The sequence below is a fragment of the Mirounga angustirostris genome, unplaced genomic scaffold, assembly GCF_029215605.1.
Source record: "Mirounga angustirostris isolate CCGP_5_RB_7025 unplaced genomic scaffold, mMirAng1.0.hap1 SCAF_4, whole genome shotgun sequence".
In the NCBI taxonomy this organism is placed as follows: domain Eukaryota; kingdom Metazoa; phylum Chordata; class Mammalia; order Carnivora; family Phocidae; genus Mirounga; species Mirounga angustirostris.
This window is the reverse complement of record NW_026991712.1, coordinates 132765505-132789253: the sequence shown is the minus strand read 5'-3', so window position 1 is coordinate 132789253 and position 23749 is coordinate 132765505. Positions and strand designations below refer to the sequence as shown.

The 23749-nt window shown below is 37.9% G+C and overlaps 1 pseudogene; it reads left to right on the top strand.

Moving 5' to 3' along the window:
• The first annotated feature begins 21776 nt into the window (after nucleotides 1–21776).
• Nucleotides 21777–23129, top strand: LOC123860344 (nucleosome assembly protein 1-like 4; annotated as a pseudogene).
• Nucleotides 23130–23749: the final 620 nt, after the last annotated feature.

Genomic DNA, 23749 nt, shown 5'->3' with positions numbered 1-23749 from the left:
CCCCCACTCAGCTCTGCTTCTTGTCTAGTCTTGCTGTTGGGTTGCCTGGAAGCCAGCATGAGAGGCAGAGAGCCGGGCTATGTTCCAGCAAGAGGGGCTTTTCTGGGTCACTTTCACACATTTTTATACATTGAAAGCAGGGATGTTTCTGGCCAAGGAAGAAGGCTGGTTACTGTCTTGTTTTCCTTTATTATCTCTTTAGACAGGCTCAGAGTTTTTCAGCCAAGATGTAGATGGTGTCATTAATAATATTTTCTCTAATATTTAGTCATCTGATCAGTTTTTTTTTCACAGTTCATCCTCGGAGATGTTAAAGAATCACTCATTGTAAAATTCCTCTTTTCTACTGAAACCACATTTTACTACCTGTGTTTAGAATGTCTCTACACATTTCCCTAAAAATAACTAAAATCCTCCAAATCCAATAGTGGATAGCCCGCTGAAGTTCAAAGAAGCACATTTATATTTTACCTTGCGAAGCTGCCAACGGGTGATAATTTGTATGCCAGTGACTATAATTTGTGTGCTTGACCTTTCAATGCTGCCAAACTTTTGGAAAGCTTGTAGCAGCTGTGTGATTGTTTTGCATTGCTTCATGTTATGAATATATATGTCATTTAGTAAGACATTACTGTCATAAGGTGAGCGTTTTGAGGAAAAGCTCCAAGTGACCAAACTCACATATTTTAAGATCTATGACATTTTAAAGGACAGGAAACAACCAAATAACATGTCACTTATGCAAGATTCAAGTCTGTTTCTGTCCATTTCTACCAGTTCAGTAATCTTTTGTTCTCTTTACCAGTTTCACCCTAAATTAACTGGTATTACTTTGTAATATACTTCATCAGTTAACTGGATTGCTGACTTCTAAGAAAAAAAAAATGAACAACAACAACAACAAAAGAATGAACATTAAGGGAGTCTCCTCAAATAATTAAAGACCTATATTGTTTTTCAAATGCAAATCTAACTAGACACTCCACTGTGCCCTATGGCAATGTTCACTACAGAAACAGGATGTGGAAATGATTATGACACAGCCCTACTTTTTAAGGGGGATATAACTCACAAAAGACAATTTTAAGACAGTGTGATAAGTGAGAGAGGTATGCAGGGCACTGAGGAGGGGCTCCTAATTCAGCTTAGAATAGAGTGAGATTTTGGTAAAGATTTGTCAGAGGTGATCAAGGGTGAGCAGATTCTTATAGGATGAGTAGAATTTAGATACAGAGGAAAAGTTTGAAGAAAAATCTTTAGGAAATCCTCTCAAGTAAGAAAAAAAATCCTCCGATGATCAACGAAATATTGATTTGCACATTATTTAAACTTGTAAGAATAAAATTTCTATAAAAGCCAAAGGACCATTGTTACCACTCTGTGTGGGGAACTTGTGTTTATTTGCAGGAGCCATCTTTTCACTTTTGAACTTCATTTGGTTGGAACCTATTGCAAGGGGGGGAAAGTATCCTTGGAGTGATAAGCTTACTAACATTTTATATTTTAGATTAAGGCAGTTGTGTGCTAGTTTGTTAAATTTGGAATTTCGTGTTCAGATTTCCTACTGGGTAAGGCAAAAAATACATGCAACTTGCGATGCAATGGTCAACAATTATAAGACATTCTTTGATTCTTTACTAGTGCTGCAGAACTAATTGAATGAGTTACCAAAGACTAGATGAGTCACCAAAGTGCCAAGCGTTCTCTCAGGAGATCTTGAGGAGGTGCCGCGAGAGGCCAAAGGAACTCCATGAAAGGTTTGCCCCAATGGAAAAGAGAAAATAGTGATTATAAGCAGAGCAGAAAGTGCCACCTAATGGTCCTCGATGGAAATACATGAATGTACTTTGTAAAAGTGAAGAGCTGGAATTATTTTGTTTCCGACACACGTGTTTTGAGTTGCAAGAAATTCAAATAGTACATATGATGATATGTATAGTACAAGTGTTTATAATTTTAAACTATATTTTTCAGGTTCTTGCAGGTGGCAAGAATAGAGACATACTCAATTACCGCAGGTGATTACGGTTTATGGAAAGGATACTGGCTCAGAAAGGAGGTACAGAAAGTTGAATAAGTGGTCCAAACAGAGATATCTTAGAGAGCTGGAATGATGGCTCTCTATTCAAAAATTGCAGCACTTCTAGAGAGCCAAGAGTCACTTTGTCCATCTTGTCATCATATCAGAGGCATGAGTCATTGTGTTCCACTCTCAACCACCCAGCAGAGCACTAGCAATTAGATATTTATCTTGTGGGCAAGAGACCCAAGATTTCTTCCCTGAAGAAATTAGCAGTCCTATAGAAAGGATCCCCCTGTATGAATGCTCACTCCTCTCCAAAAGAAATGGCTGCCAGGCTTGGCCCTACCTATGTGGTTCTCAAACTTTTGTGTGCATTAGGATCACTCGGAGAGTTTATTAAAACACAGATATTTTTGGGGTCCCAGCTTCAGAGTTTCTGATTTACTAAGACTGGGAATAAGTCAGAGAACTTGCCTCTTAACAAGTTTCCAGGTAAAGCTAAGGACCATATTTTGAGGACCACTCATGTGGATAGTAACCTCAATCCATTTTTCAGAGGCTTTTTCTTAAATATGAATAGGCAAAAGAGGATCACTGTATTTTTGAGAGAGGAGCTTGAACAAAGAAAGAAAAATACAGAAATATGGCAGGAAACAGAAGAGAATTAAAAAGAGTTTTGAAAAAGCATCACATTCATTCATTCAGACATTTAACAAATATTTATTGAGTGCTAAATATGTGCTAGGAATTATTCTAGGAGGTTCTAGGGATATAGCCCTGATACAGATTTCAGAGAAAAAGTGACTTTTAACTAAGCGTTCTATACTCAAGCTGTAATTCAAGTGGAGGGCACCTCAAATGCATTTTTAGGTGTGGATGTGTATCTCCCTGAATGACTTTTATTTCTCAGTGGAGTTTGATAGAGAATATACTCCAATAAAATACAGAAGAAAACCAACATGAAACAGAATGGGATCCAGAAGCTCAGTCTGAGGATGATAGTCATGAAATAAATCTGAGAAACAGTCTGGCTTGCAGCAGGAAGACAGAAAACTCCAAGAGGGAAGTCTCTGGAAAAATCGAATTTTCATAGAGGATGTGCTCTATTGAACCTTAAAAAAAAGGAAGATTATTATAAAAAATAAATTTTATGAAGAAAAGAAAAACACTGAGAAACTCCAGGAAATCTGTACAGGAAATGAAATATAATCACCGTAAAGTTCTTGGCTTCACAAAGTCCTAAAAGTATAAACAGAGCTTAGCAATTTTAACCAAAACTTTATATAACTGTTGGGAGAAAGATGGAGAATAGAGAGTGGGAGAACAGATTTAAATATGCATACACTATAGTAGTGAATAAATAAAATTTAGAGTGGCTAAAAAACAAATAGCAGCCTAAAAATATTATTTTGAGATTTGACATGAACTGCCAAAATAATAGTGGAAGTACTTCAGAAGTGTTCTCCCTGGGGCACCTGGCTGGCTCAGTTAGTAGAGCATGCAACCCTTAATCTCAGGGTTGTGAGTTCAAGCCCCATGTTAGGTGTGGAGCCTACTTAAAATAAAATAAGAAGAAAAAAAAAAATAAGTCTTTTCTCTTAGAAAGTAAAATGGATAGGTGGGGAGGGATAACATAAAAAATAATGGCTTTTCTTTATGAGTCTTTTGATCCCTTTTGATTTTTGAACTATATTCATGTATTATGTTGATAAAAATAAAAAGTATTTTAGAAAATAAAGAGCCACTGCAGATAGAATTAATAAATTTTACCTTAGGGGCTCCTGGGTGGCTCAGTCGGTTAAGCGTCCGCCTTCGGCTCAGGTCATGATCCCGGGGTCCTGGGATCGAGGCCCCTGCTCAGCAGAGAGCCTGCTTCTCCCTCTTCCACTGCTGCCTCTCTGTCTATCTGTGCTCTCTCTGTCAAATAAATAAATAAAATCTTTAAAAAAATAAATAAATTTTACTTTAAGCTTTTCTTATATTGGGAAAATCTGGCTTTGTTCTTATCTTTATTAATTGAAAGTGGAGGAGATCCAACATTTATAAATTTAGTGTAATTATCTTCCCTTTAATCAGATTGGATTTAGACAAGTAAGTTTAGGAAGAAAATATTGGAGCCCACTAGATTCTTGCTCTAATATGCCTCACTGGAGTCTGGAATTTGATACAATAGATGGGCTTATCTAAGACTTTGTCTTACTCTCCACACAACGAATATTTATTATGAATGGGTTGTGTATCTTGCATTGTAAAACTAACGAAATTTATTGTTACTATGTTTGAAATGTTTATCTATGCCAATGTGCTTTCAGTGAGGAAATCAGAAATGAAGGAGAACTGGCATGCTCTAAGTAGGGTCATTTCAGGATCCTCGAGCAGGAAAAGGGAGATGGGAGGGAGGTCTGCTTTTACTGGCAGGAGGAGCACAGTGGGTTTGGGGATTTAGCTTTCTCAGATCTTCTGAATCCGTTCAAATTTTCCACTGCCATTCTGAAAGGCAGTGATTTCAGCTTCCATTACAATCCTGCAACCCCAAAGGGTGAATGTGGGATGAACACCAAAAAATCAGCATCCATCAGACCACCTGGAGCACGATCCTTTGACTGGATCCTCTAGGAAAGCATTGTAGTGAGACTGCGTTAAGAAAATGTTCAAAATGGTTTGGCAGAATTTGCTTGCCCCTGTAGAATTGCTCTTTGAAAAATCGTTGGCAGCCAGTTTTCTAACCCCTATAAGTGTAATGGCCACCCATTCCTTCTTTGTTTGCTTAGGCATGGCCCAAATTAAGCACCTTTTTTTGGTGTTGAGAGATCATTCTTTTTTTTTTTTTAATTTTATTTATTTAGTTGACCGAGAGAGAGAGAGAGCGTGCATGTGAGAGAGCACAAGCAAGGGGAGCGGCAGAGAGAAAGGGAGAAGCAAGCTCTCCTGCTGAGCAGGGAGCCCCGCGGGACTGGATCCCAGGACCTCAGGATCATGACACCTGAGCCAAAGGCTGACACTTAACTGACTGAACCACCCAGGTGCCCCGAGAGATCATTCTTTATCATTTCCTCTTTATTGTCCTCATTTCATCTATAATATGCTTCTATTATTGCAAATAATGACACCTGGAGATACAAATTCAGAAAGTAAGTGAAACGAAGATACCTGTTCTTTATTCAAGATACAGGGGACAGCATAACATTACGGTTGAGCATTTGAACTCTAGATCCAGATGGCCTGGTTTCATTGGCTGATTCCACCACCTGCTGGCTAAGCCAACCCGAGGCCTCTTTATACCTCCCTGGGCCTGAGTTCCCTTAGGTGTAAATGATGAAAATGATAATATTTACCTTAAATACTTGTTATGAGGACTAAATGTGTTAAAAGATATAGAGTACTTAATAAACATTAGCCATTATTATTTACATAAGTTTACAGTCAAAGAATATAAAATATATATTTTAAAAGTCATTCGATCTAATCGTGGAGCATTTTAGAGGAAAAAATGTAAGGACAGTTTGTGTATGTAATACCTTTGCTGCAAACAGTGATATTTCATTTTCTGAAAATCCTGAAATATCTACAAAAACACTCTGTAAGTCACTTTTAAGGCTTTTAACATCTGGGTAATATCTTTTTATTATAAATGTCAAGCCAGTTATAAAATACTTAGTAAAATACATTTTCTGGCATCAAAATCAGTATCTATTTTTTCTCTGCTTACTAAGAGTTACTGAGTTGCAAATTTTGATTTAATTTTTTAGTCAGTTCATTTAAATGATGACTTGATTCTGCCTCCCTACATTTCACTGGTTCTTTGAACTGACTGGGTTTTTTTTGTCTGTTTGTTGTTAGCTGCTCTGTGTTTTAAATTTTATTTAAGCATGGCATTATTTTACAGGGCTTGGTTCTAACCAACCATTCTATATGCATATTGCCCGGTTTTAGAGATCCTGAGATAAATAAGATAAAGACCCTTTTATTAAAGGGCTCATAGTATTTCCATATAAGAAACTTTTTGTATTTGAGCGTGAACAATGGTTGAAGCCCTCTAGTAGAAGGGTTAAGAGCTTTGCCATTTGTTGGTGCTAAAGCTTGCTAAGCCTCTGTTTTTCCTTTTGTAAAATAAGAATAATAATAGAACCTAATTAGGTTCTATGAGGACATTAAGGCAGCATTGCACGAACTTGGCTGATTATAAGAATCACATAAAGCCCTTTTAAAAAAATAGATAACTGAACAGCTCCCCTTAACTCTCTGATTCAGAGGTGATCAGAGATGGAACAAGGACTCCTCTTTATTTTCAGTAAGTACTGTAGGTGGTTTTTATAATTGAGGTTTTGGAAACACTGTTCTAAGGCAGTGGTTCTCAAAGTGATTTCTTGGACTCTATTCTAAGCCAACTGAATCAGGAAGTCCGACCTTTTTTTTTAAACATTGTTTTTATTTAAATTCAGTTAATTAACATATAATGTATTATTGGTTTCAGAGGTAGAGGCCAGTGACTCATCAGGCTTATATAATACCCGGTGCTCATTACAACACATAGCCTCCCCGATGTCCATCACCCATTTACCGCACCCCCCCAACCCCCCTCTGCTCCCTCATTTGTTCCTATGATTAAGAGTCTTATGGTTTGTCTCCCTCTCTGGTTTTGTCTTGTTTTATTTTTTCCTCTCTTCCCCTATGATCCTCTGTTTTGTTTCTTAAATTCCACTTATCAGTGAGATCCTATGATAATTGTTTTTCTCTGATTGACTTATTTCACTTAGCATAATACCTCTAGTTCCATCCAGGGGAACTCTGACTTTTTTAATTAAAAGAAAAACAAAACCTTCCAGGTGGTGGTAATACCCAATGAAGTTTGAGAACCACTGGTATATCTTCAGTTAGATGATCTAAGCTTGATTTAAAGTAGATAAGCTTAATTAGCACCTATCCAAATTAATTCTAGTGATTATTAATAACATCAAGAAGAATCAGGTCAGCATATAACTTCTAAAACAATGAGTGAATTGATATTCTAGTTTCCAGGCATTTCTGCAATTTTTGTCAGCATTGTTTTCCATGCAAACCTGGAAAAACTGACTAAAATTGTCTTGCAGTGTAGGTTCCAGATTTTGATAAGAGAATTCCTTGTAGACAGGCTTGTTGCAGATAACATAGGCGGATTTATTGATTCTTTGTTGGTTAACTGAACACATAGTTACTGGGCACTGAAGTGTGTATGAAAACATTTGAGATCATTCCTGTCATAAGTTGATGAGGCAAGACACATGCATGCAATATTTGACCTTAAGCAACTTATTTAATTTTTCTCATTTCTCTTACCCCATCATGTATTCAAATAATCATAAAATTCTATTGATTCAAACTCTGTCACATTTTCCTTCCATTTCTCTCCATCTGCACATCACTTTCCAACATCAGACCTTTTTCTCTCAGCCTCTTTGGGCCTCTCGTCCTTCAGGGTTTTCTTTCCTTTCATAACTGGTTTGATGTTTATAATAAAAAGATATTATCCAGATGTCTTCACACTATACTCAGGCCAATTTTTCTAAAAGGCAAATTTTCTCATGTCTCTTCCCTTTTTAAACCCTCAGGGGCTTCTCATTATGACAAAATATAAACTTGGTTACTTCTCCTTAAGGGTCTGGACAATCTCAGCTGTTCTGCCACAGTATCTGTCAGGCTGCAGGCCTGGCCTCAAGGGGGCTTGTGGGCAAGTTAGATAGGCTACACTCAAGGTCATGTTGATGAAATCATGGGGAGGAGGGGTTTGACAAAGACAATTTAGAAACCAAAGAAAACTTGAATAGGCGTTGCTGGCATATATATTCTGATCTTATGTGATCAGGGTATTTTTCACATAATCCTTACCTGTGATTGGGAGGTGAAAGCAGGAAGCAGGAATGAATAACCTCATTCCTTTTTGGGAAGAAGACTGGCAGGAGCTAGTGAAAGACACAAACAAAGGAGAATGGGTTCAGGGAAAGATGCTAGGCTCTGGACACCAGAGCTTATATGCAAGGAAACCTGAGCCAGAAGGAAAATCTGCTTGGTGGAAAAGCAAGTTGGATGGAGCTCATCCATTTGCATGATGTATAGGGCACAGAATTATTTCAGAACACAGGGGCTATTGGACTGCAGCATGTATTTCTCCTACTTTGATCAGGATTAGGACATCAGACCCTTTAGGATCAAAGTCTCCTGGGAGAACATGAGAAAGCTGGGGAGTGACTTATAAGACAGGATATAATTAAATTCTCAAATAGGGCAAGATAATATGTCTTACAAAACTCAGTAAGGGCAGACTGTTTAGACTCCCTTACAGGGGTGATGGTTTCATTAAGAAAGCTGGACATGCATGTAAGAGTCTCAAAAAATGGATAGGATATTAACAATATAATATAAAATAACAGATATTACAGCTAAAACATATTAAATGGTTATTATGTGCAAGGCACTGTTGAATCATGATCTTCGTTCATCTTCACAATGGCACCTATCTTAGCAGTGAGGAAACAGAACCAAACATATCAAGTGACTTGTTAAAGATCACAAACCTCCTCAGTAGAGAGCTAGGATTCACACTAACATTGGAGCAATACTATAACAAGCTTTGGTTAATGTAGCAATTGCTTTTTTTCATGAATCAGACACAATCCCGCTGGTGGAGAAGAGAATGAAGGGAACATAAAACACCAGTTTCCAACCTTTTTCTGTTTACATGGAATGACTGAGCGGCATGCTAAGGATTGAAAAGCAGCCTGGTCAGATGCCTGTCCTCTCCACCACTCCTAGGAATTCCTAAAAGGAAGTCCGGAGTGGTTATTAAAGGGCTGCATCATAACTCACCAGGAAATGGCTTGTGGAAAATAACTTTCTTGAGCTATTTGAAGACCAGGAAGGAAGAAAAATCTGTCACCCGAAATTAAATACCATTTTCTTCTTTTGGACTTTAACTGCCTTTCTGCCACCAATGTTAGTATGATTAGCCTACGCATTATGAGATAATTAACCTGATTAAAATCCTCAGTATATCATGTAAGTTAATCATAAGAATCATTTTAGTTTAGGGAACAGTGAGGGTTTATTTCTGACTCAAGCACAGATATTTCTGTTCTTTCCAAAATCTAGCAATCTCTTTGGTACTCTATGATATTACTGGATTCTTAAAATTTACATTCATCTGATGGATAAAGAAGATGTGGTATATATATATACATATATATATATAGTGTGTGTATATATATATATACACACACAATGGAATAGTATGCAACCATCAAAAGGAATGAAATCTTGCCATTTGCAATGACGTGGATGGAACTGGAGGGTATTATGCTGAGGAAATAAGTCAATCAGAGAAAGACATGTATCATATGACCTCACTGATATGAGGAATTCTTAATCTCAGGAAACAAACTGAGGGTTGCTGGAGTGGTGGGGGGTGGGAGGGATGGGGTGGCTGGGTGATAGACATTGGGGAGGGTATGTGCTATGGTGAGTGCTGTGAATTGTGTAAGACTGTTGAATCACAGACCTGTACCTCTGAAACAAATAATACTTTATATGTTAAAAAAAAAAGAAGAAGAAGAAGAAGATAGCAGGAGGGGAAAAATGAAGGGGGGGAAATCGGAGGGGGAGACAAACCATGAGAGACTATGGACTCTGAAAAACAAACTGAGGTTCTAGAGGGGAGGGGGGTGGGGGGATGGGTTGGCCTGGTGATGGGTATTAAAGAGGGCATGTTCCGCATGGAGCACTGGGTGTTATATGCAAACAGTGAATCATGGAACACTACATCAAAAACTAATGATGTAATGTATGGTGATTAACATAACATAATAAAAAAATAAAATAAAAAAAAAATAAAAATTACATTCATCTCTATGGTGAAAATGGACATATTCTAGGGTAGAACAGAGTATTTAAGCAAAATCTGAAAATAGAGGTAAGTATTGAAAAGTTCATTGTAGGTTGATTTTTCTCTTCTCATCCCTACATCTTCCCCTTCTGGGAAGATCATGCTGGGAATGATTTTTAGCAGTTGCAATTAGATACTTGGAAATACACAACTTATCCAAATGCATTAAATAAAGTTCTTAGAGACTCAGCATTATTGCTAAGACAGCCCATAATTTTTGTGCTCCCAGGGGTTTGGTACATAAAAGTAAGTTTTCACTGCAGTTCATTTTCCTCAAGAAGGAATCTAGTAAGCAGTGTGTGCTAACAATAAAATTTAAGATAATTTAAAATACTGAGAATCACAGGGCAATGGAGGCTTACTGATTTAAGAAGAGATTTATGATTTCTTTGATTAATTAATCTCTCTGCAAAATGGAAATAGGTTCAAAAAGTATTTCTGGCAAAATTCAATGCATGATCATTGGAAAGATTCAGATTAAGCAAAAACAACAACAACAACAACAACAACAACAACAACAAAAACAAAAACCAATGATAAGAATAATCCAGTTACAAACGCCACCACTGGTAAGATTTGGGTGCACGTGTTGACTGGTTTGGCCATTTTGCCCTCTGCCTTTCCCCTTTCTGTTTGCCTGGAACACAGGCCTGAGGTCACGAGGTGCAGCCAACATCTGTCTATATCCTGAGGTGATAAGGATGAAAACAAAAGCCAGCAGAGTAATGATGGTGGAGTGGAAAGAGAACCTGGTTCTTGGTGACATTGTTGAGCCATTGTCAGTCCTGAAATGCCTATCCCCAGAGTTCCTGTCGGCCATCCATGTACTTCCCCATCCCCAACTTTATTTAAGCAACTGTTAGTTGCAATTTCTGATATTTGCACATGAAGTCATTCCTAAATGATATCAAATCTTATGTTAATCTTTTCCAAAAGATTAGCTGTTTCCAAGCAATTTATTGAGTGATCCATATTTCCCCTTTTCTAATTTTATTTATTTATTATTATTTTTTTATTTTTAAAAATGATTTTATTTATTTGAGAAAAAGAGTGCAAGAGCAGGAGGAGGGGCAGAAGGAGAGGGAGAAGCAGACTCCCTGCTGAGCAGAGAGCCCCACATGGGGGTTAGGGGAGTGGGGTGGGGTGGGGGGTGAGGCTAGATCCTAGGACCCTGGGATCATGACCTGAGCTGAAGGCAGATGCTTAACTGACTGAGCCACCCAGGCGCCCCTCCCCTTCCCTAATTTTAAATACAGTTTTATCATGTTCCAATTCTTACATGCACACATATCTCTTCCAGACATCATTCTTTCCTCTTCATCTATGTGTTTAGTCCTATGACACTACCACACTGTTTTAATTGTTGACAGTGATGCTTCTTCCCTCCTCCCTCTCCTACTCCTTGTTTTGGTATGTTCTTGGATTTTTATTTGTTTTATTGCCAAATTACTGATTTTATTTTATGTAGCCTTTCAAGAGTTATGATTGTGCAGTTTGTTTTATAACCATAATTACTACAGTTGTTTGCTTCTCATTCTATGTTAGATACTTCCCACTTGTCCTTCCCTATGACTTACCCATTTACATGTTTTTTTGGATAATATTTTTGGGGGGGAGAGGGATTGGCAGTATGATTTCTTAAAGTAGCCTTTTTTTTTTTTTTTTTAAGGAAGTGTATATGGGTGATATTAGGCCCAAAATTGATCTGGATTCATTTTTTCTTGTACTTTCTGATGTGACCTTGGCTTGTGCCTGATTTCTAAGATACTACTCTTAGCACACATTCTCCAGTGTACCCCATTCCCATGAGAAGGACTTAGCAACTCTACCTATTGTACTCTAAAATCCAGCACTTAAATTTCTATGTTTCTAAAATGGCCTTTTCTCCCAGGAACTGAGATGAAAAATTCTGGACTTTTAATTTTCCTTTCCCCATACATTTAATCTTTTAGAAGCCCCCAAATTTATCACTGTAATAGTTCTCATAGACAGCTTTTCACTTCTTTTTCCACTGCCATGGCCCAATTTCTCACTTTCTTTAACTAGTCTTCTCTATTATATTCTTAGATTCTTAAGCTACACATCTCTTGATTCTATTGGATTAATACCAGACTGTTGGATTAATTTTCCTAGGAAGAGTTATGCCTCCAAACTTTGCTCTAGATATTTGCCTTCTGCCCTTCCAGATCCATTCCCTTCTCTGCCCTGCTCTATGCACTGGGAGGAAGACCTATTTGGGCTGTATCAATGGGTTTCCTTGCCTCTGGCTTCCATTTGGATTTAGCCAGTAGGGGGCACTAGCAGCAGATTGGAGGGAGCAGACAGGAAGTTAGGATATTTATTCCCTTGGTTCTCTCCTAGCTCACCCACAGGTTGCCTGCCCACCTCCACAGAAGGCCTTGCTTCATTCCAGGAGGCATTTTTTTATAGTTATAGCTTCTCTCTGCAGGTTCCAGTAATATTTCCTTCCACTTTTCCCTTTGGGACTGGTGGTGCTGACCCTGCTGCTGTGGCAGGATGTTGTTCCTATCCCTTGTTGGTGTTCCTTAATCAGCCCACACACCCTTTGTAAATATTCTCTTCATCCAACTGCACTCATTGATACCATGGGAATGCGCTGTTTGCTTCAGATCCTGATGGGTACAAACCTTAAACCTTTACCTACCACAGTAATACAGACTCCCAGCCCCAAGCTGAACATCAGCTTTCAGGCTACTCTGGTACTTTATTTCTACATTGACCATTTGTTCCAGTAAAAGTGGGTTAGTCATAGTTCCTTGAATAGACCTGAAAAAGTACATTGTGTTTTCTTTGCTTGGGATATTCTATTTCTCTAATGTCATATGCCAAAGACTTGTTCCCTCTTTTCGTAATTTATTTCAAATGTTACCTTTTCCATGACACCTTTGCTGAGCTCCCTGGTTAACCCTTGTATATTCCCTTGTCTTCCGACACTTGTATTTTCTCTTGTCTTGTAACTATGAATGTACTTGTCCTTCCTATTTTGTAAGTTCTTCAGGGGCAGGAGGCTGACTGTTATACCCCTGTAGTTTTTTTCTGCATGGTCTGTGTCCTATTAAGAATGGTGTAGGTCTGGCTAAATTGCACTGGCTAAATTTAAAAATTCAGAATATTTTAAGGTAGGGCTAATGGTTCAAATCAGATGGAATGTTTTAAATTTAGGTATTATAGTAACAGGAAAACAAAACTTTGGTTGACATGAAGGTAGGTAATAAAGTTAAAAGTATCTTTTTAAAATCATTTATTTATTTATTTTTAAAGATTTATTTATTTATTTTGGAGAGAGAGCACATGAGGAAGGGGGGGCAGAGGAAGAGGAAGCCAGAGTCTTAAGCAGACTGTGCACTGAGCGTGGAGCCCGGTGCAGGGCTTGATCCCATGACCTGAGCTGAAACCAACAGCTGGATGCTCAACCAGCTGCACCACCCAGGAGCCCCTTTTTCATCGTTTGTTAAAAAAAATCTACTGAATATCTACTTTGTATGAGGCATTTTCCTAAGCACTATAATATGCTTCTATTGATGTCCAATAACATGATATTAATAATTTTAAAAAATTAATAGAATACTAGAACAAATTCGAATTTATGATCAGTCACTCAAATGGTAATTCTATAATTAGAAAAGTTTTTTTGGTGATTTTTCATAAAAGCCTGACTTAATTCCAGCGGTTACCAGGAAGTTGACAAAAATATAATAATTTTCTTACTATATATAGTGTGACACAATTGCAGTGTAGCTGAAGATTTTCCAATGTTCCCAGAAATATATCACAACCTATAAGAGGACTATCTAGATTTAGTTTTGTTTTTGAGAATTAACAGAGGCAGAGGAGACAGCTGCTAGATAAAAAAAATGCCACAGGGAATATACATGGTGGCATTCTAATTTATTATCATTCTTACATGATAAATTGTGGATTCTTTTGTTTATCTACTTGATAAACAAAAACTGATTCTTGGGAGACTGAGGATCTTTTTCAGTGGAGAAGAGGAAAAAAAATGATAAATTGAGGCTATCTCTTTAGAGAATTTCTATTCTGTTATGCCATCCTCCAAAAGTATTTCTTTTTTGGTGTTTTCATTCCATGATGTTGCTTTTTTTTTTAAAACAGACTCTTTTTTTTTTTAGATTATTTATTTATTTATTTGAGAGAGAGAAAGAGCACAAACAGGGGTAGCAGCAGAGGGAGAGGGAGAAGCAGGCTCCACGCTGAGCAAGGAGCCTGATGTGGGGCTCGATCCCAAGACCCTGAGATCATGACCTGAGCTGAAGGCAGACGCTAACAGACTGAGCCACCCAGGCACCCTGTGATGTTTTTTTTTCTTTTTTTAGGCAAACTGGTATTGTGCTCTTAAAGAAAAGGGTAGACTAAACAACTGTTGCGAGATAAGGGTCTTTATTTGGTCACAAAAATTTCAAAATAATGAAATGCACATTAATTGAATATTTATAAAGGAACACAATTATATCTTTCAGGATCTTAATGTCCAGGAACTTTAGTGACAAGTGTGGGGAATATAGATGACTAAAATAAGACAGAGATTCGAGAGAAACATAAATGTGTCATTTGTTGCTTACTCTCACTCGTTTTGAGTTTGTAACCTTCTGAACTGTTGGGCCCAAATTGCTGTTTCAGGCTTGATCTGAGTCTTCCTGAATGCCAGACATATTTCAGCGCCACTTTTTAAGGCATTAATATAAAAATTAATGATCCACTTTAGGGAAAGTTAATTTTATGATCTTTGTGCCTAATTATCTCTAATTTCATGAGTTAGTAATTTTTTTCTGATTACACAAAATGGAAATAACAAAAAATCAAAGGGAATACAAAGCAGTTAATATTCCCTAAGATTCTTAATGCTGTTTCCACTGGGACTCTGCAAATTTGGAAGACAACATACATTGCTGCACACTTGAAGAAAACTAGATCCCAAAGATAAGGTTGCATCTTCCACTCCCAAACCCCAAACCAAACAACAACAAAACAGAAAACCAGTTGGAGTGTCTTCCTTAGACATTTTTCCTTTGAAAATAATGATACAAGTTTAGTATTCGCTTTCTTTCATTCCTTTTATCTCCCAGAAGGATGTTGCTGAGATGTCTGCGTTGCTGTGATTCAGCTGAGTCTTTGGGAGTGAGGTAAGTGGTTAACTCTGGTGGACACAGAAGAAATAGTTTATGCTAGCTTCCAACATTGGGTGCCACAAACATTCAGCTCAAAACCTTGCAACTTCCTTTTCCTTTTAGTTAAGTAACAGTACAAATGTCTGCCTGTTTCTGCTGGAATCCTTTCATGAAAGTTCTTCTGTGTTTGTGTTAAAAGTTTTGTGTGTGCTTAACTTGAGAAATAATTTCCAAGCAGATTGGATAAAAAGAGAGGACCCATCCATATGCTGTCTACAAGAGACTCATTTTGAACCTAAAGATACATCCAGACTGAAAGTGAAGGGATGGAGATCCATCTTCCATGCCAGCGACCTCAAAAGAAAGCTGGGGTAGCAATTCTTATATCAGACAAATTAGATTTTAAACTAAAGTCTGTGATAAGAGACACAGAAGGACACTATATCATTCTTAAAGGGTCTATCCAACAAGAAGATCTAATAATTGTAAATATCTATGCCCCCAACATGGGAGTAGCCATCGACATAAGCCAGCTGTTAAACAAAATAAAGAGTCATATTGATAACAATACGTTAATTGTAGGAGACCTCAATACTCCACTCTCAGCAATGGACAGATCATCTAAGCAGAAAATCAACAAGGAAACAAGAGCTTTGAATGATACATTGGACCAGATGGACCTCATAGATATTTACAGAACATTCCACCCTAAAACAACAGAATACTCATTCTTCTCGAGCGCACATGGAACTTTCTCCAGAATAGACCATATACTGGGTCACAAATCAGGTCTCAACTGATACCAAAAGATTGAGATTATTCCCTGCATATTCTCAGACCACAATGCTCTAAAACTGGAACTCAATCACAAGAAAAAATTTGGCAGAAATTCAAACACTTGGAAGCTAAAGACCACTCTGCTCAAGAATGTTTGGGTCAACCAAGAAATCAAAGAAGAACTTAAACAATACATGGAAATCAATGAGAACGAAAACACATCGGTCCAAAACCTATTGGATACTGCAAAGGCGGTCCTAAGGGGGAAATACATAGCCATCCAAGCCTCACTCAAAAAAATAGAAAAATCCCGAATTCACCAACTAACTCTACACCTTAAAGAACTAGAGAAAAAGCAACAAACGACGCCTAAGCCATGCATTAGAAGAGAAATAATTAAAATTAGAGCAGAAATCAATGAATTAGAAACCAGAAATACAGTAGATCAGATCAACGAAACTAGAAGTTGGTTCTTTGAAAGAATTAATAAGATTGATAAACCACTGGCCAGACTTATCCAAAAGAAGAGAGAAAGAACCCAAATTAATAAAATTATGAATGAAAGGGGAGAGATCACGACTAACACCAAGGAAATAGAAACAATTATTAGAAATGATTATCAACAACTATATGCCAATAAACTGAGCAATCTGGATGAAATGGAGGCCTTCCTGGAAACCTATAAGGTGCCAAGACTGAAACAGGAAAAATTGACAACCTGAATAGGCCAATAACCAGGAACGAGATTGAAGCAGTGATCAAAAACCTCCCAAAAAACAAGAGTCCAGGGCCTGATGGATTCCCTGGGGAATTCTATCAAACATTCAAAGAAGAAATAATACCTATTCTACTGAAGCTGTTTCAAAAAATAGAAACAGAAGGAAAACTTCCAAACTCATTCTATGAGGCCAGCATTACCTTAATCCCCAAACCAGGCAAAGACCCCATCAGAAAGGAGAATTTCAGACTGATATTCCTAATGAATATGGATTCCAAAATCCTCCACAAAATCCCAGCTAATAGGATCCAACAATACATTAAAAGGATCATCCACCACGACCAAGTGGGATTTATCCCAGGATGCAAGGGTGGTTCACCATTTGCAAATCAATCAATGTGATAGAACACATTGATAAGAGGAGGGAGAAGAACCATATGGTCCTCTCAATTGATGCAGAAAAAGCATATGACAAAATACAACATCCTTTCTTGATTAAAACTCTCCAGAGTATAGGGATAGAGGGAACATTCCTCAAGTTCATAAAATCCATCTGTGAAAAACCCACAGCGAATATCATCCTCAATGGGGAAAAGCTGAGAGCCTTTCCCTTAAGATCAGGAACACGTCAAGGATGCCCACTCACCACTGTTGTTCAACATAGTACTAGAAGTCCTAGCAACAGCAATCAGACAACAAAAAGAAATAAAAGGTATTCAAATTGGCAAAGAAGTCAAACTCTCTCTTTTCGCAGAGGACATGATACTTTATGTGGAAAACCCAAAGGACTCCACCGCCAAATTACTAGAACTCATCCAGCAATTCAGTAATGTGGCAGGATACAAAATCAACGCACAGAAATCAGTTGCTTTCTTATACACTAACAACGCAACTGTAGAAAGAGAAATTAGAGAAACGATTCCATTTACAATAGCACCAAAACCCATAAGATACCTCAGAATAAACCTAACCAAAGAGGTAAAGGATCTATACTCTAGGAACTACAAAACACTCATGAAAGAAATTGAAGAAGACACAAAAAGATGGAAAAATATTCCATGCTCATGGATCGGAAGAATAAACATTGTTAAAATGTCTATGCTACCCAGAGCAATCTACACCTTCAACGCCATCCCGATCAAAATTCCAATGACATTTTTCAAAGTGCTGGAACAAACAATCCTAAAATTTGTATGGAATCAGAAAAGACCCCGAATCGCCAAGGAGATGTTGAAAAAGAAAAACAAAGCTGGGGGCATCATGTTGCCCGATTTCAAGCTATATTACAAATCAGTGATCACTAAGACAGCATGGTAGTGGCACAAAAACAGACATACAGACCAATGGAACAGAATAGAGAACCCAGATTTAGACCCTCAACTCTATGGTCAAATAATCTTTGACAAAGCAGGAAAAAACATGCAATGGAAAAAAGACAGTCTCTTCAATAAGTGGTGCTGGGAAAATTGGACAGCCACATGCAGAAGAATGAAACTCGACCATTCTCTAACACCACTCACAAAGATAAACTCAAAGTGGATGAAAGACCTCAATGTGAGACAGGAATCCATCAAAATCCTAGAGGAGAACATAGGCAGTAACCTCTTTGACATCGGCCACAGCAACTTCTTTCAAGATACATCTCCAAAAGCTAGTGAAACAAAAGCAAAAATGAACTTTTGGGACTTCATCAAGATAAAAAGCTTCTGCACAGCAAAGGAAACAGTCAACAAAACAAAACAAAGAGGCAACCCACAGAACGGGAGAAGATATTTGCAAATGACACTACAGATAAAGGGCTGGTATCCAAAATCTATAAAGAACTTCTCAAACTCAACACCCAAAAAACAAATAATCAAGTCAAAAAGTGGGTAGAAGATATGAACAGACACTTCTCTGAAGAAGACATACAAATGGCTAACAAGACACATGAAAAAATGTTCATCATCATTAGCCATCAGGGAAATCCAAATCAAAACCACACTGAGATACCACCTTACACCAGTTAGAATGGCCAAAATGGACAGGGAAAGAAACAACAAATGTTGGAGAGGTTGTGGAGAAAGGGGAACCCTCTTCCACTGTTGGTGGGAATGCAAGTTGGTACAGCCACTTTGGAAAACAGTGTGGAGGTTCCTCAAAAATTTAAAAATAGAGCTACCCTATGACCCAGCAATTGCACTCCTGGTATTTACCCCAGAGACACAGATGTGAAAAGAAGAGCCATATGCACCCCAATGTTCATAGCAGCAATGTCCGCAATAGCCAAACTGTGGAAAGAGCTGAGATGCCCTTCAACAGATGAATGGATAAAGAAGATGTGGTCCATATATACAATGGAATATTACTCAGCCATCAGAAAAGATGAATACCCAACTTTTACATCAACATGGTTGGGACTGGAGGAGATTATGCTAAGCGAAATAAGTCAAGCAGAGAAAGTCAATTATCATATGGTTTCACTTATTTGTGGAACATAAGGAATAACATGGAGGACATTAGGAGAAGGAAGGGAAAAATGGGGGGGTGAATTGGAGGGAGAGATGAACCATGAGAGACTATGGACCTGAGAAACAAACAGGGTTCTAGAGGGGAGGGGGGAGGGGGTATTGGTTAGCCCGGTGATGGGTATTAAGGCGGGCACGTACTGCATGGAGCACTGGGTGTTATACGAAAACAATGGATAGTGGATCACTACATCAAAAACTAATGATGTATTGTATGGTGACTAACATAATATAATAAAATTAAAAACTACAAAAAAATTAAAAAAAAAGAAATAATTTCCAAGTAAGGTTTAATATATGATTTTTTGATAAATAAAGCAAAGCAGTAGTTTTGGTACTTCTTCAACAAAATTCGACAATCTGATTTTTCACATCGTTTGAATATCAAATTCCTATTATGAGATCTGATTTAGTTGTAAAAGAAGAGGGAGCTTTAATTTTTATTATACAGTGATAATTTTCTTCTTTAGGACATGATAAGTATTTTTTTAAGTGTTTGTAAACTTATTTTTTTAAGTTTTTATTTTAATTCCAGGTAGTTAACATTCAGTGTAATATTAGTTTCAGGTGTAGAATATAGTGATTCAACACTTCCATACAACAGCCAGGGCTCATCACAGCAAGTGCACTCCTTAATCCGCATCGTCTATTTCACCCATCACCCCCACCCTAGGACATGGTAAGTTAAAATTGATTTTTTTCCTCACAACTTATTTTTTAACTTTTTTTTTTACTTCAGAAAAAATGTATCTACACTAAACTTATGATATAGCTCTCTGTACAGAGTTTTGAAATGCTGTTATATATTAAGAATCTAAAGTTTTTAGTATCAAATTAAAGTAATTTGATTTCTTGGGGGTACTTTCAAGTCAGATATCTCATTGCCACTGTTGGCAGTGGGAAGGTTCTGGAAACCTACCCGCAATATGGTATAATTTGACAATGAACTCAAATACCCTGTGAAGAAATTGACAAGATTGGAAGACAGGACAAAAACCAAAGCACAACAGTGTTTGGCCTTTGCATGAGATTATGTCTTTAATATAATTAACACTGGACCCCATCACTGACTAAATTCCAATAGTTTTCCAACAAGGGTGTTATCTGGCTATCAGATTTCTATCTTCAATTCCAACTTTATGTCATGGATTTCTTAGTTCCTCATATCTCTTTCTTCAGAAAGCTAGTCACCATTTCAGATGTGTTTAAATTCTTAAAAGCTGAAATAATGAGCCCTAATACTGGAATCTCTATTGCTTCTAAAGAAAAGACAATGAATTTAATTACAAGAGCAAAACATTGCCTTTACTACTCCCTAGAGGTCCCAGATTAAAAAGGAAAGTTCTTACAAATTCCAATTCATTTAACCTGCCTCATAGATCTATCTCAGTGGTTTGTTTTAATGTCCTGCAAACATGTTTAGAAACATGTTAAATAAAATAAAGTTAGAGGGAGAAGGAAAAGAGGAAGATTTCTAGAGCCTCTGCAAGGAGCAATGGAGAAATATTTAACTGCTGAATCAATTTTAAAGCATTTTGAAATCTTCATAATAGCTTGATGATAAGTGTTGAATCACTCACAGTGACTTCCATTTGCAGTAAATCTTATGAAATAAAGTGAGAAGACTGTAAAATGTATTTTAAAGCCTGTTATGGAGGATAGAAGTGGTGTCCATTTAGTGATACACAAGGTGCAAAAGCCAACCTGAGAAAATATTGTGAATTCAGTTAAAATACTAATTTTGTTCCAGGCAGTGTGATCTGTGCTTCAGGGGACACGAGCTAATTTTTCTTGTCCTCAAAGACCTCACAGTGATAATGTGATAATGAAAGAGGGGCCTAGGTCGGGGGCAGGGGTGGAAGTGAGCAGACATCTGTTTGTCAAGAGACAAGGTAAGGCTAAGTGCTCAACAATTAAAATAAATCCAGTATGCGATAAGCAGTGTCCATCATTTGCTTTATTCATTCATTTATATTAACTGAGTACTTGTAATATGTACTATTAGATAGAGGGGGTATTACTTTATCAACCTTCCTCTGAAAGATTCTAGCGGAGAAGAAAAAAGCAGGAATACATCCTGGTCGTAGAACGTGATGAGGTAGAGATGAGATACGGTAGGGCTACAGGTTTGCACATATGTGAAGGGAAGGACTGGGAGTAACAGGAGATGAAGCTGGAATTCTTGGCAGGGGTCGTCAGAACATGGACTGCCTTGTGGACAGACAAGGGACACGGGACTGTAGGTCCTGTGGTGGAATGATATTGTAAAGCGTGACCACATATGTCCTCCTCTGCAAACAAACCACTCCTTTTTATGCCATGATCCTTCCCTAGGTGCTCCTAGACTAGGGGCCTTTGAGAATTCCTTTGCCCCCTGAAAACAGGACACGGGTAGACATGAACCCATGTATATGATTATTATTGCTTTTAAATGAGAAAAAGCACCTCTCATGGGTATAAGATATAATTTGGGAGACTACTAAGCTGGATTAATGTGGCAAGGAGGTTTAAAATGTCTCCCTGGCACAAGAGTAGTGTTACCGGGGGCCATGGCCGAAGAGTGAGCACAGCCAATGTGCAGACTGCTCAGAGGAGTCGTGAGGGCTCAAAGCAAGAATCCTGACAACAGATGGTGCTCCTTCAAATTACTTAGAAGCTGCTATAAGTGCGAGATAATAAAGGAAACCTAATGGACCTGGTGATGCAGAATCTTCAAGTTTTGGTATCTTTTCAAGAATGACTCAAAACAGTCTTCTGCATTCCTTCAAGCTATGTTGAAACTTTACCTAAGCAGTAAGAAGTCCCAATGCACTGAAATACCTTCAGGTGAAATGTGCTGGTTTGGAAACTGACATCTACGAAGAAATTATACTTGGAAATAAAGTGTGCAGCATTAAACCCAATCTTTCCTTGGCGAGGGAAAACATTTTCTGTGGTGATGTTGAACTTCCAAAAGCAGAGGTAGAATGGCACAGTGAAAATGATGTAGAGAATAAATTGGCTGGAGTCCTCGCTATGGTCTGAGTGTTTATGTCCTTTCAACATTTATATGTTACAATCTTAACCCCTAAGTTGATGGTATTAGAAGCTAGGGCCTTTGATTAGGTCATGATGGGAGACCTCAAAATGGGATTAATACTCTTACAAGAGAAACTCCAGAGAACTAGCTCACTCATTCACCATGTGAGAACTCAGAGGTCTGCAGTCTGCAGTCCAGAGGAAGGCTCTCAGCAGAACCCAAGTATGTTGGCACCCTGATCTTGGACTTCGAAGTTTCCAGAACTATAAGAAATAAATGTTTGTTGTATATAATCTGCCCAGTGTATGGTATTTTGTTATAGCAACCCAACAGACTAAAATAGTCCAGAAAAATAAATGAGTCAGAGCAGAAGAAAAGGCAGCAACAGTTGGAAACCCAGATCCTAACTGAATTTCAGAGTGCTGGTTTTCCTGCTCTAGAAATATTCTCCCATCTCTAGATAGGTAAGTGAATTAGTACAGAAATACGATGAACCGATGTTGAACAAACCTGCAGGATATTAAAGTGCAATTTTCAGATCCTGATGATCTGTATCTTCTGTTTTAGATTTCCATGTTGAATCCAATGACTACTTTACCAATAAAGTTCTCACAAAACCTTACAAGATAAAATCAGACCCAGATAAGGCAGAAATTTTTGCTTTGAAGGCGTTGAAATAGTTGACTGCGATGGGTGTAACACTAATTGTAAAAAAGGAAAATTATTACAGCTAAAACAATCAAGAAAAAACAGAAACGTGCTGTCTAGGCACTGTTAGAACAATTACTGAACAAATTTGGAGTGATTCATTTTTTAAAAAAATTTTTTTTAAAAATTAACTTTTTAGCCTGCTGATAGCATCTGGAGAGGAAGAGTCACTGGATGAAGGTTCAGAATTCACATCAGCATTGGAATAAGGATTTCACTTCTGGAAAATATGGTTCCACATACTGTGTATCACTTTACTGGAAAAGCAATAGACGTGCTGATAATTTTGAGGAAGGTGAGAGAGGAGAAGAATAGGTAATAGAAAGTGAAAGGAGGAAGAAGTTGGATAATGCTGAAGTTGACAGTTGGGGTCCATTTCTCAACTCCACTATTTTACTTTGTTCTAAAAGCCCTGGATTTGGTACAACCTGTTTCTCAATTGCCATGCAGGATGTTGAAATGTATGGCAACAGTCCTTAGGCAGGCACCAGCTGAGCATCAACATCATGACCAGGCACATAGAGAATGCTCCAGCTTTGCCTTACTATAAACATTTGTAACACAATGCAGTGCTTTCAATGTGTATGGAATATTTAGAATATCTTGTTAAATTTGTAAACATAAATCCAGCACAAACAAACAAAAACAAAATCAGGCAAAACTGGAATGATGAACCTTCTGTGGGCTAGACAAGGGAGAAGAGTTGAGGAGGTTAAGGATAGAGTTGGATGGATGTGAAGGTCTCTGAGAAGGAGACTTGTGTGCTCAATAAAGGAGGCGGGGTGGACTCCCCCATAGTATGAGCATCTGTTTTCACTCTCATTTCCTGTCTGGAACCACACAAGAAGGACACTTCACAGTATTATGGGGGCACCATGCCACTCTGTCAGGTGAGTCATAAAATAGAGTGTCGAGGGCAGAGGGTTTGATGCACT